The sequence below is a fragment of the Mesoplodon bidens genome (assembly GCF_964165515.1).
Source record: "Mesoplodon bidens genome assembly, chromosome: 15".
In the NCBI taxonomy this organism is placed as follows: Eukaryota; Metazoa; Chordata; class Mammalia; order Artiodactyla; family Ziphiidae; genus Mesoplodon; species Mesoplodon bidens.
The window spans coordinates 6210604-6224012 of record NC_138171.1 but is presented as its reverse complement, the minus strand read 5'-3'; positions in this window follow the sequence as shown (position 1 = coordinate 6224012).

Sequence of the window (13409 nt, the reverse complement as noted above, 5' to 3'; positions counted from 1 at the left end):
CTCCCTGGTGGTGCAGTGGTTGAGAGTCCGCCTGCCGATGCAGGGGATACGGGTTCGTGCCCCGGTCCGGGAGGATCCCATATGCCGCGGAGCAGCTGGGCCCGTGAGCCATGGCCGCTGAGCCTGTGCATCCGGAGCCTGTGCTCCGCAACGGGAGAGGCCACAACAGTGAGAGGCCCACGTACCGCAAAAAAAAAAAAAAAAAAAAAAAAATACAGGGCAGGCCGTGGGGAGCTGGCGCTTGAGATAAAGAAGGAAAGAAGCAGCCTGGATAATCGGCGCAGGTAGTCCCTGCCTTCTGGGCGCTTCTGTTAGTGTTTCCTCCCCCTTATGGTAAGAGTTATCACATGTACATTGTTTCCAAATGAAATTCTCTTCTGGAATTTCACCAACAGCTTCGATGTTCCTTCCTTCTTGGCTGAGATGTATGAGTTGGATGGAGGAAGGCACAGGAAAGCAGACCTGCTGGCTGGGCACGGGATGGTCCTGGGGCAGGGGACACGCCCATCCCCCATCGCTCTGATGGGGGCTTCCCAGCCAGGGCTGAGCCCCCCCCAGCCCTCTTGCCCAAGCCTCCACCCGCTCTCGCAAGAGTCACATGGGAATTGCACTTACAGTTTGCACACGAGCAGAACGAAGCAGAGGGCAGTGAGCCCCGCTTTCAAAATGGATGAGCTACAGCTCAGAGAGGTGCAGGGAGTTGCCTAAGGTCACCCAGTGGGCAAGCGGCAGAGCCAGGACTCCAACCCAGGACTCCTGCCCGCAAGTCCCACGTTCTCTCCTGCTTCCACTGCACATGCGTCTTTTAAGTAGAATCCACTGTGTGGTGAGCTGTCTGAGCTCCGTGGGCGAGGATGCGCCCAGCCTTTCCCGAATCTCTGCCCTGGAAATCAGTCAGGACGAGTGAGCCCTTCCGGGGGAGTCACAACCAGAGCTGGTAACAGCAAAGAGGCCAAATGAGCACACAGGGCGGGTGGGGGAGATGGCGTTTGAAATAAGCCTGGAAAGGGAGGTGTAGGGGAACAGGAACCAGCACCCAGTGGGGGTGTGCCCAAGAGTCAGGGGCGGGGGTGTCGCCATGTGGCTGGAGCATCTCGGGACATCTCTTCTTGGCCACATATTGGCAAAGCCACCTGTTCTTGGAGACTTGGGATGCTGTGTCTCCCCCAGTTTCACTGGGGTTCTGGGGAAGGATGTGCCCTCTGCCCTCTTGGCGCTCCAGCCCATGGCCGTGGGTCCCATCTGGGGATTGTCTCACTCACTGTCTACACATGCTGTCCCACTATGGACACCACTGGGCTGTGGATCCCAGACCTTCTCCAGTTAAAAAATCAAACCCTCCCTGGAGACCTCTGTATGCAGCAGCACCTTTCCCCTGAAGGTTTACGAAAATGCAAGCAACTTAAAATGGAGCCATCTTCTTGGTAAAAGCTTCTCTGCCATTTCCACTGGTTTAAGCCCCAGCTTCTCACCTCTCTTCTTCTCCTGCTTTCCCCATCCCCTTTGTTTACGTTTAGTGATCTCATGTGTCTAGTCTTTTCCTAACTCTACTTAAAGTACTTCCTCACCTCCACACCCCTGGACATTTATTGAAGACGTTTTGCTAATACTCAATTCTCTCCCCTCAAAAAATGCCGACACCTGGAGGGTTGAGATCATTCTCTTCACTCGTCTGCATCAGGGGCTTGGAAACTTCCTGTAAATGGTCAGACAGTAAATATCTTAAGTCTGTGGGCCACACACCCTCAGTTCCAATCATTCAACTCACACTGCCTTTGTAGCACGAGAGCAGCTGTAGACCATGTGTCAGTGAATGCTTGGGGCTCTGTTCCGATAAAACTTCATTCATCAAAATAAAGCCCTGGGGGCTTCCCTGGTGGCGCAGTGGTTGAGAGTCCGCCTGCCGATGCAGGGGACGCGGGTTCCTGCCCTGATCCGGGAAGATCCCACGTGCAGCGGAACGGCTGGGCCCGTGAGCCATGGCCGCTGAGCCTGCGCGTCCGGAGCCTGTGCTCCGCAACGGGAGAGGCCACAACAGTGAGAGGCCCGCGTACCGGGGAAAAAAAAAAAAAAAAAAAAAGCCCTGGAGCTGTAGTTTGCAGACCCCTGTTCTAATAATCAGTTATTTAGCTGAGAGAGAGCTACCCTACGTATACCCCCCTTACTTTCCAAGCATCAAAACCACTGAATCACAAGATGGGTCTTTTCTGAGCACCCACTGCATGTCCGGCCTCGTGCTAGGTGCCATGGGAGGGTGCAGAACAGTTCTGAGAAATCTGCTCACGGTTACCCAGTCTTGGAAGATTAGATAAGGTAAAACCCGTATTCACCTGTGTAGTGGGTTGATGGTGTCCCTCCAAAATTCACGTCCACCTGGAGCCTCAGAATATGACCTTATTTGGAAATAGGATCTTTGCAGCCGTAATTAAGGTTAAGATCAGGAGATGACATCGGATTCGGGCGGGCCCTAAATCCAGTGAGAGTTCTCTTATAAGAGACGGAAAAGGACACACAAAGAGATGCAGAGAAGAAGGCCACGTGAAGACAGAGGCAAGGACAGGAGCAATGCTGCCACAAGCCAAGGACTGTCAGACCCTCCAGAAGCTGGAGGAGGGAAAGGACAGAGTCTCCTCTAAAGCTTCCAGAGGGAGTGTGGCCCTGCCAACACCCTGATTCTGGACTTCTGGCTTTCCGAACTGTAAGAAAGTAAAGTTCTGTGGTTTTAAGCCACGCAATTTGTGGCAGTTTGTTCTGGCAGCCCTGGGAAGCCAAGATTAGTACATTGGAAACTTTCCCAAAGTGTTCTTCACTCCTGTCCCCTTGAGAAAAAGAAGCAAAGGTCTCATCATGTTTATGTGTCAGGTGGGTGGTATTTCTCTTCACGTGAACCATGAAATGGAGACGACGCTCTATGGCTTTGATCCCTGACCATAGAACTGTCTTGCTTTCTACGCTCATTAAATGACTCTCCTGCAATAAGTAATATAAAGCAATTCTGCCAACAGTCTCTCGACTTGCATCCGTCTTGGGGGTCATGAAGCCAATGTGGAGGAGACCCCAGCTATGATGTCACAGCCCAAGAAGGAGAGGCCAGTCAGAGCCAGGATGCTCTGGACGGACCTCTGGGAAGAGGCAGGATGTGGACTCACTGTCTGTTCAGAAGATCATGATGCTCAGAGACCAGCTTGCCTCCAACCCTTCCTGGAGGGGAAGCATCCATATTGCAGAAAAGGAGACCTCAGACAGTCAAGACAAATCTAACAAGTGGCTGGGGGTGGTACAGATGTGGGCAAAGAATTCAGGGCTTTGGAGCCTGATTGCCAAGGTTAGACTTCTCTTTCCACGTGAGTCAGCTCCACCTCAACCACAAGGGATGGAGGAGGCACATCTTCCCAAAGGAAGGATGTTGGGTAGAGTTCTGCTCACTATGGGATAGAAACCATCAAGACAAAAGGTGAACAGCTCAGAGTGGGTTGTGTGCTATACACACTTGTGCACACATGCACGCATACCTGCACACACACTCCTACACACAAGCCTCTCTCTACCCTGTGAGGCTTCCAGCTTTGAGTGGGGGGCAGGCCTTCCCTGGGGCAGCAGGCAGGACCCAGTGTTTGTAACTGGGCTGCCGAATGCTTCACACTGGATGGAGGATCAGAGTTCTGAGGGTGCCAGCAACAGAAACTGACTCTGGCTAAGGAAGGAGAAGAGAGTTTATGGGCAGGACATGGGGAAGTCACACGGCAGTGCTGAATGAATGAATGAATGAATGAATCTGATATCTCCTTGGGAATCAAGGGGCTGCTGTTTGAGGAATCACACAGGCATCCTGGTGAGCAATCACCTTTCCAGGGATCTCTTTGGCACTCAGTTTCCCCTCATATTTACAGTGTGCAGTTGTGGCCTCTGTCATTCCTAGGCACACAATAAGGATCACAGTATTCGCTGTTTTTAGAGAACTTTTCATCTAATGCCCTGCAGGGTCACTGCAAATGGCTGTAAAATCTCCCCAGAAAGGCACAGGAAGTGCTATTATTATACCACGTTCCCCACCCAAAGTAGAAGCACAGCCTCCAGCCGAGCTGGCCTGTGTGATCTCCCCCCGGGGTTCGGGGTGCCTTATCTGGGAGTAGTTGAGCCCACGCCTTAGACACCACCAGTATCCCGGCGAGGGAGCAGCGAGCATTCATGACTTTCATCCTAATTATATCATCCCTCTGGGGAAATAAGGGTGGGGACTATGACCCCAAAAGATTCCAAAGCAACCTCAATGACATTTTGGGGGGTGTCCTGCAACATTTGCTCTAGCTTACCAACACTTTTCCCACGACTACCTCAGGAACCTCAAGGATCTGATTACTTTTTCCTGATGATTTTCACAAGGTGCTTAAAAAAAAAAAATCTCCCCACCATCCCGGGTCATGTGGCAGAGCCTGGGTGTAATTTTTTATTTATTTATTTATTTTTTTAATTTTTTTTTTTTTTTTCTTTTTGCGGTACGCGGGCCTCTCACTGTTGTGGCCTCTCCCGTTGCGGAGCACAGGCTCCGGACGCGCAGGCCCAGCGGCCATGGCTCACGGGCCCAGCCGCTCCACGGCATATGGGATCCTCCCAGACCGGGGCATGAACCCGTATCCCCTGCATCGGCAGGCGGACTCTCAACCACTGCGCCACCAGGGAGGCCCATGGGTGTAATTTTATATCTTTCAGAAGAATGGTTTTCTTCATCTTTCCAGATTTCAAGGTCTCAAGCGGCGTAGCCATTTCAGTAGGTCACGGACGGGATTGTGATGATCTTCATTTTACAGATGAAGGAAAATGAAACATTCAGAGAGGCCGTGATTTCCCCTAAATCAGAAAGCTTGCAAGCAATGCTCTGTGTCTCCCAGTTACAACCTCCAAATCTCCACTTTGCCCGCAGAGGACCACCCTTCTCTCAACAGATAATAATTCTTGAACCAGGTCGAAATCAGAGCTCCAGCAGATCTGAGCTTGTCCTAGGAGGAAGTGGTCGGAAAACGGTTTCCATGGGTACACATTTTGACATGATCAACTGCAAGTGTTCACCACCCCAAGATGACAAAGCTCCAGCAGCTTCAAAGCTGTTAAGGATAGCTTTAGGGCAAATTTTAATTAAAATTAGATAGCGTATATGAAAAGCATCTAATTTGTACTCCATAAAAGAGTTTGGGAAGCACAACTCCAGAGCCTCGGGACTGTGGCTGTAACAATTATGTTGCAACTTTTCACAGCACAATCACAACATGTTAATTTGTTAATGAATCAGTCAGAGCAGAAGAGAGAGCTCCTGACAGCGGGAGGAAAACACAGAGATTACATTTACATTTCTATTTTTAAATAAATTAAATGCTTCAAGTCAAACTCAAACTTCATACTGAAAGTTTTGACTTTCTACTGATTTTTTTTTTTTTTTTTAAACTCAGATGGCCTGGTAAGATGAGAGAGTATCAAGATTCTTGGGATTTTTCAGAGAGAACTAAGTGATTTCTTTGTTTAAAGGTGGCTGCAATTATGTACGTGCTAAATGTGTCCATTTAGTGGTGATGAAAAGTGGCCTCTTCTTCCTCTTTTCCTTTGTGAAGTTCTGGTCCTTATAGTAAATGTGGACTCGGGAAGGAGCCAGCGGAGGAGAGAAAGTAACAACAGAGAGTATGAGAAACTTCATTGCTGGTGACTCTATTTCTCAACAGAATAGAAAGAAAATTGAAGGAGGAAGGAAGGAAGACAGCAGGGTGGGACCAGGGTGAAAGAGTGGGTCTCCCCCCCAGGGTGGTACTCACTCCCGGGGCCTGAAAGCATGTCCTCAGTTTTGCACCTTAGGTACCTCGTTCACCTCACCCTAGTGCCGGCACTGAAACCACACAGCCTGAGCTCACAAACTCCAACTAAATGGGTCCGATGGAGACCCACCATCCTCAGCATCCCCTGACATAAGGGAGGTGGTGGTGGTGAGGGAACCTGGAGTGGAAAGATTTAGTGGCTTTACCGGATTTCAATGAAATCACTGAACTTTTGCAGATTTTACAAAAACATATGCCCATGAGAAGACATATCAAGGACCCTATTTAGGGCCTTGGAAGGACCTGTACGAGCGAGGGGCTTTGAACTTACGCTCCACGCGCTTCCGTCAAACCACCTCTGCGGGCACCATCTCATATGTTCTTCATCAAATCTGAAGAGATAGATGCTCTTATTAACCCACATCAGAGAGGGGAAGAAATTCAGGCACAGAGGAGGTGCCTAATTTGAGTTGGGTCACACAGATAATAACCTGCAGAGCTGGGATTTGAACTCACTTGTGTTGATGCCGGAACATCAGCTCTCACCTCCACTGGCCACTGTTTCTCCAGGGAAGGATCTCTGTGCACTCACTGCTCTAAAAGGGAAGGAGCAGGGGAATGGAAGAGTAGATACGCACAGGTGTACCCATACAGGTGTAACAAGCACAGGTGTAGCAAGCACAGGGGTCTGGAATGGTGTGATGAAGACAGGCGTGACACCTATGGGTGTTACAAGCATGGGTATAACACACACAGGTGTAACAAGCACAGAGGACTGGAATAGTGTAACAAGCACAGGTGTAACACTCACAGGTGTAACAGTATAGGGGAATAGGATAAAACTTAAGGCAGTGAAAAATCTGACGTAAAACCAGAATCCAGGGGAGAAGAACCATCTTTCCCACGGCTGGGTCTGACACTGGAGTGGCTGTGAGTGAGAAGCCCCTTCAAGGAGATGACGGGGCAAAAAGAAGGATGGGCAGGGAGGAGGGAGGAGCTTTTCCATCATCTCCCAATCCTGAGACTGCTTCTTAAAAAAATTTTCTTTTTGAACTTTTATCCTCCTGGATAAACAAGGTATGAGGGTATTTTTTTCTGAATGTAATAGGAAAATTAAATTAAGGAACCTCAGTGTAGTGGAAACATTATTTTTTTTTCAGTCATCCAGCATTTACTCTTTGGAATAGCTACCCCCATCTGCTCTATGTGGTCCAGGTTGGCCCATCAATCCCGCACCCAAAGGGTGGGGCAGAAGCTAACTGGCCAATGAGAGTGCCCCATTTCCTTGGACTTGGTGACTGGTCAAGGGGTGGATCCAAGACCTGAGCTGACCAATCAGAGTCATTCCCTGGATTCAGATGCAGATGTTGGTCAAGAAGGTTGCTGTAAGGAGGCCCTTTGGTTGGGCCACCAATGCCTGTCTTCTTGCCTGTGGTAGGAGGCTGGTGGAGAATGAGGCCCAAGAAACTGAGGGAAGCAGAGCTGAGAGCCTGAAAGAGACAGAGAGAGATGGAAGAGAGCCCTGGCAGCAGAGCTGTGCAGGAAGCATATCTCACTAAATCCCCATAGAGCCCCAGGAAGGAAATGCTGTTTCTCATCAACCTATGTTACAAACAAGACAACAGGAAGTGAATTACCTGCTCAAGGTTCACAATGCAAGCAAGTGGTGGAGCCCAGGGTTGGCATGTCTGCCTAAGAGCCCAGTTTAGTCATTCTGCTGGTACCTAGTGAGACCCTGCCATGTGCTGACCCTGGACTAGATGCTGATGATCCAACTGCAGTAAACCCCGCGGCTATCTCAAGAAAGCCTGTGGTCCAGAGGGGAGAGGTCTGTGAGCAAAGTGGTAGAACTCAGAGGTGTTACAAGGTCTGTGACGGTGCGTGGAAGGAAATCAGCCCATTTTGCCTAGAGGGTTGGGGGGAGGGTCAGGGCAGGCTGCTCCAAGGAGGAAATGCGTCGACTGAGTCTTAGAGTTGGAGAGAGGGGTGTGGGTAGAGGACAGTTCCCAAGTGAATGCTTGGGAGAGTTGGAGACAGATGTATTCAGGGGCTGATAAATCAGTAGGAGGGAGTAGAGGTCGCAGGGCAGGGGAACCCATCAGGGTACTTTCGGTTTCAAGTGATCAAAATTTACCCCTAACGAACGGAAGGAGAAAGGAACTGGCTCGTGTCACTGGAGGGGGTCCTGGGACACGTTCACAAGCTACAAGGACGAGCTGAAGGAACGGGGGCCCCTGAGATGGAGCAGGGCACTCCTCACCCCATGACGCCTTCCGGTGGTCTCCGTCTCTGCGGGTCTCAACCTGCATCACCTCTGCTTCATTCTTGCCTCTGGCAGATGGGACTTCTTGTGGTGAAGGACACAGCTGCCTATGGTTCCCGCTTGCCAGCTCTGATGGAAAGAGGATTCTTTTTCCCAGCAAATGTCTATCCATCCCAGAGAAGGTCTCATTGGTCCAGCTTGGGTTACAAGACTACCCCTTGGACCAATCACTAATGCCAGTGACATAGGCTACTATGATTGGCCAGCCTGAATCTTGGAACCATCTTTATGACCAGGGGGCAGTGACTAGAGAATATAAAAGTTTGCTAAACTGGATAAATAAATAAATAAAATTATATATCTATATCTGTATCTGTATACCAATCTACCTACCTACCTACCTCCCAGCCAACTCAGTCCCCTGGGTAGACTAGGACAGTAAGGGACTCAGCACCCTTATGTACAGGAAATTTATTTATATATATATTTATTTATTTATTTTTGGCTGTGTTGGATCTTTGTTGCTGCGTGCGGGTTTCCTCTAGTTGTGGCGAGTGGGGGATACCCTTCAGTGCAGCGCAGGCTTCTCATTGCAGTGGCTTCTTTTGTTGCAGAGCTGTAGGCACGCGGGCTTCAGTAGTTGTGGCACGTGGGCTCAGTAGTTGTGGCTCGCAGGCTCTAGAGCGCAGGCTCAGTGGTTGTGGCACACGGGCCTAGCTGCTCTCCGGCATGTGGGATCTTCCCTGACCAGGGCTCGAACCCGTGTCCCCTGCATTGGTAGGTGGATTCTTAACCACTCCACTCCAGGGAAGTCCCTAGGAAAGTTATAATAGAGACAAGCAATACTTAGTGATTTAAAATGATCTCCAACCTTGGAGTCAGCAACGGATTCTTAGGTATGACAACAAAAGCATGAGCAGCAAAAGAAAAATAGGTAGATTGGATTTGTCACAATTAAAAACTTGCGTGCATCAAAGGACATTATCAAGAAAGTGAAACAACAACCTACAGAAAAGATTTGCAAATCATGTATCTGATAAGGGTTTCATATACAGAATATATAAATAATTCCTACAACTCAACAACAAAAAGACAAACAACCTAATTAAAAAGTGGGTGAAGGACTTGAATAGACATTTCTCTAAAGAAGATGTACAGATGGCCAATAAACACCTGAAAATATGAGAAACCACTTGATACCCACTAGGATGACTATAATAATAATTTTTAAAAGTAAAATAACAGCATTGACAGGGATGTAGAGAAACTGGAATCCTGGTACATTGTTGGTGGGAATGTAAAATGGTGCAGCTGCTATGGAAAACAGTTTGGCAGTTCCTGTATGATATCACTTATATGTGGAATCTAAAATATAATGCAGATGAATGTACATTCAAAACAGAAACAGACTCACAGATAGGGAAAAGAAACTAGGGTGAGGAGGGGCAAATTAGGGGTATGGGATTAAGAGGTACAAACTACTGTGTATAAAATAGATTTAAAAAACAATGGTATATTATATAGCACGGGGAATTACAGCCATTACCTTGCAATAACTTTTTTTTTTTTTTTTTTTTTTGCGGTATGCGGGCCTCTCACTGCTGTGGCCTCTCCCGTTGCGGAGCACAGGCTCCGGACGCGCAGGCCCAACGGCCATGGCTCACGGGCCCAGCCGCTCCGCGGCATGTGGGATCTTCCCAGACCGGGGCACGAACCTGTGTCCCCTGCATCGGCAGGCAGACTCTCAACCACTGCACCACCAGGGAAGCCCTGCAATAACTTTTAATGGAGTATAATCTGTAAAACTACTGAATCACTATGCTGTATACCTGAAACTAATGTAATATTGTGAATCAACTATACTTCAATAAAATATTAATGTAAAAAAATTAATATAAATAAATAAATGGCCATTAAGTATGAAAAAAAAACAGTTTGGCAGTCCCTCAAAAAGTTAAACATAGAATTACCATATGACCTGGCAATTCCGCTCCTAGGTATATGAAAAAAAAATTAAACCAGGAGCTCAAATAGCGGCTTGCACATCAATGTTCATTGCAGCATTATTCACAACAGCCAAAGGGTGGAAATCAACTGATGAATGGATAAACAAAATGTGGTACATACATAAAAAGAAATATTATTCTTAAAAAATAAAAAGTTCTGATACATCATGGCTGAATATTGAAATCATTATGCAAAGTGAAATAAACCAGACACAAAAGGACGAATATTGTATGATTCCACTTGTATGAAATATCTGGAGTAGGCAAATTCATAAAGACAAAAAGTAGATCAGAATGAGCAGGGGCTGGGTTTGGGGGCGGAGAACAGGGACTTATTGTTTAATAGGTTCACAGTTTCTATTTGGGGTGGTGAAAAAAATTGGAAATAAACAGGTGATGGATGGTTGCACAGCATTGCAAATTTAATTAATGCCACTGAATTAAACAGCCCATTTTATGCTGTATGTATCTTACCACAGTACACAAATTTTTTTTACATGATCTGTGAGAGTCACATTAAAGAATCTGGTCCTGTCACAGGTTCAAAACCCCCAAGGAATGTCCCTGGAGGAAGCCTCTCGGATTGCTTGCATTTCTTCTCTCCAGGGAGTGTATTGCATTGGTCCAACTACCTCCCTCCCACTGTGAGTCAGAGAAAAAAGTCCAAACATAAACACACACCCAGGCCTTTGCTTTGCTGATGCTGTTCGAGCTGACCGTTTGAGCTGAAGTTTACCTAGAAGGGCTGAAATGAAAAAGACCTCTTGGCCAAATTCTGTTGAGGAGCTGATCTCAGGGGAAACCCCCCCAGCCCACCGCACCAGACTGGTCTGGCTTAGCTTGATGCCCTCTTGGCCAATCCCAGGCAGCTTCTCTGGCAGCCCCTCCATCAGAAAGTAGGCTCCCAGACACTCCTTCATATTTCAGATTTTGGTATAGGGCTTCCATTGCAGCATTCCTTATTTAAAAAGCAAACAAAAGCCCAAATGTCAAATAATGAAAGGTTGAATATCAAATCATGGCACAATTGTGTAACAGATACTCTGCAGCCACAAAAATGATGTTGCAGGACCAATATTAATAACCATTGTACAATGATGCCCAGTTAACATACCAAGCCCTGTACAGGCATTATCATATTTAATCCACCCAACCACACTGTGATAAAAATACTATGAATCCCCCCATTTACGGATGGATAGAATGAGGTGGAGAGAGCTTATATAACTCATTCAAGGTCATGCAGCTAGTCTGGCAGACCCGGAAGGTAACAGACTCTGCCTGTTTGGTTCCAAATCTGGCACTCCTGCTACCTGCTCTGTGTTCTTTAGAAATGCAGCCACTGAGCTGGAAAGATACTTACAATATATTTAGTGGACAAATAAAATTTAAAGCATTATATACTTCTGAAGGAAATTCAGTAATGTATTTACACGCATAGACTAAAACATGCAAGGGTATTAACCTAGTTTAACATTAGCTATGCCTTGGAGGTGGAATCGGGGGGACTTTTCTTTTTCCCTTTATGCTTATACATATCGTCTAATTGTTCCATCTCTCTGTTGTCTCATACAGTGGTGACTAACCACATGTGGTTATTTAAATGTTAACTAATTAAAATTAAGTATATTTAAGGATGTGCTTCCTTGGTTGCACTAGTTGCATTTCAAAGGCTCAGGAGCCACATGTGACAAACAGCTTTGGTATTGGATGTGCAGACAGAATGTTTCCATCACTGAGGAACATTCTAGGTAACAGCAATGATCTGTAATGATCGTGAATTTATTAAATAATTGAAACTGTCAGTACATCTCGAGGCAGCAGAAGAGAAGAAAAGGCTCCTTAAAACTAGGTATTCTTGGGCTTCCCTGGTGGCGCTAGTGGTTGAGAGTCCGCCTGCCGATGCAGGGGACACGGGTTCATGCCCCGGTCCGGGAGGATCCCACATGCCGCGGAGCGGCTGGGCCCGTGAGCCATGGCCGCTGAGCCAGCGCGTCCGGAGCCTGTGCTCCGCAACGGGAGAGGCCACAGCGGTGAGAGGCCCGCGTCCCGCAAAAACAAAAACAAAAACAAAAACAAACTAGGTATTCTCTAGATGTAGAGAACAAACTAGTGGTTACCAGTGGGGAGAGGGAAGTGGGGAGGCGCAATATAGGGGGAGGGGATTAAGAGGTATAAACTATTAGGCATAAAATAAGCTACAAGGATATATTGTACAACACAGGGAATATAGTCAATATTTTATAATAACTATAAATGGAGTATGACCTTTAAAAACTGTGAATGATTGTATTGTACACCTGTAACTTATATAACAGTATACATCAACTATACTTCAATGAAAATAAATTAAGAAATTTCAAAAAAACTAGGTGTGCCCCACACAGGCCAAAAGGTGGGGATGGAAGAGAGACCAGAAGCTCTTTTCCCACGTGCAGAAAGGAAATTGGGAAGAAGTTACAGAACTGTCAGTGGGCAGGTGCAGGTGCCGGGGCGGGGGTGGGGGGGCAGTCAGCTTCCCTTGCTGGCTTCTTTCATGGTCCAGGGTGGCTGCTGCCCTACGCAGCATCTCATCCCAAGGCCATAACCTCCAGAGGCTGAGTGAGGCTGGTGCTTCCTGCATGTATGGTTTTAAGAGCAACAGAATGTTTCCCAGGAGCCCTTGCAGAGCCTCCCTTCACAGTTCACTATCCAGAATTACATCAAAATCCTGCGCCTGAAGCAACCACTGGCTTGATTTAAAAACAGAGTGTGGGGTCACCCATTGGGATCAGATACAACTCAATTCTCGACTTAAACAACAGCACTAGGATTGGAACCTTGGTTTGCAAAACGGCTGCAGAAGCTCTGGGTATCACATCCTTACTGCTGTGCTGTGGAAGAGAGAGCTGTTAGCCTCAGCAAACATCTCTGCATGTTTAATTGACTCTAATCAAGTGATTCTCTCATTGAGTCATTGGGTGATCCTGAACTGATTAAGAAGTCTCAAGGTACCCCCAAGGCAATGAGCTAAGAATGGGGGAAGAAGTGCCCCCAGACAATGACTGCACTTTTTGCTAGAAGCAGAGAAGAATAGATGTGGGGCAACCAGTGGTAGATTTCCACTGCAAGCTGGCAGCCCAACAGTAAGATCAGGCAAGGCAAAGTCTTGAAGGCTACCCCCTTCCCTTTCCTGAGAGTGGGGTCCCCCTTGGATGTGGCAAGATGTGTCCGAATACAGGGGGCAGTGAGAGTGGAGAGGGAGTGAGAAGAGAAAGGGCTGAAGACTTTGCTCCTAAAATTAAACCAAAGTAAACTCTCTTTCAAAGTCACCTGAGCAAAGAAAGAAGAAAAGAACGT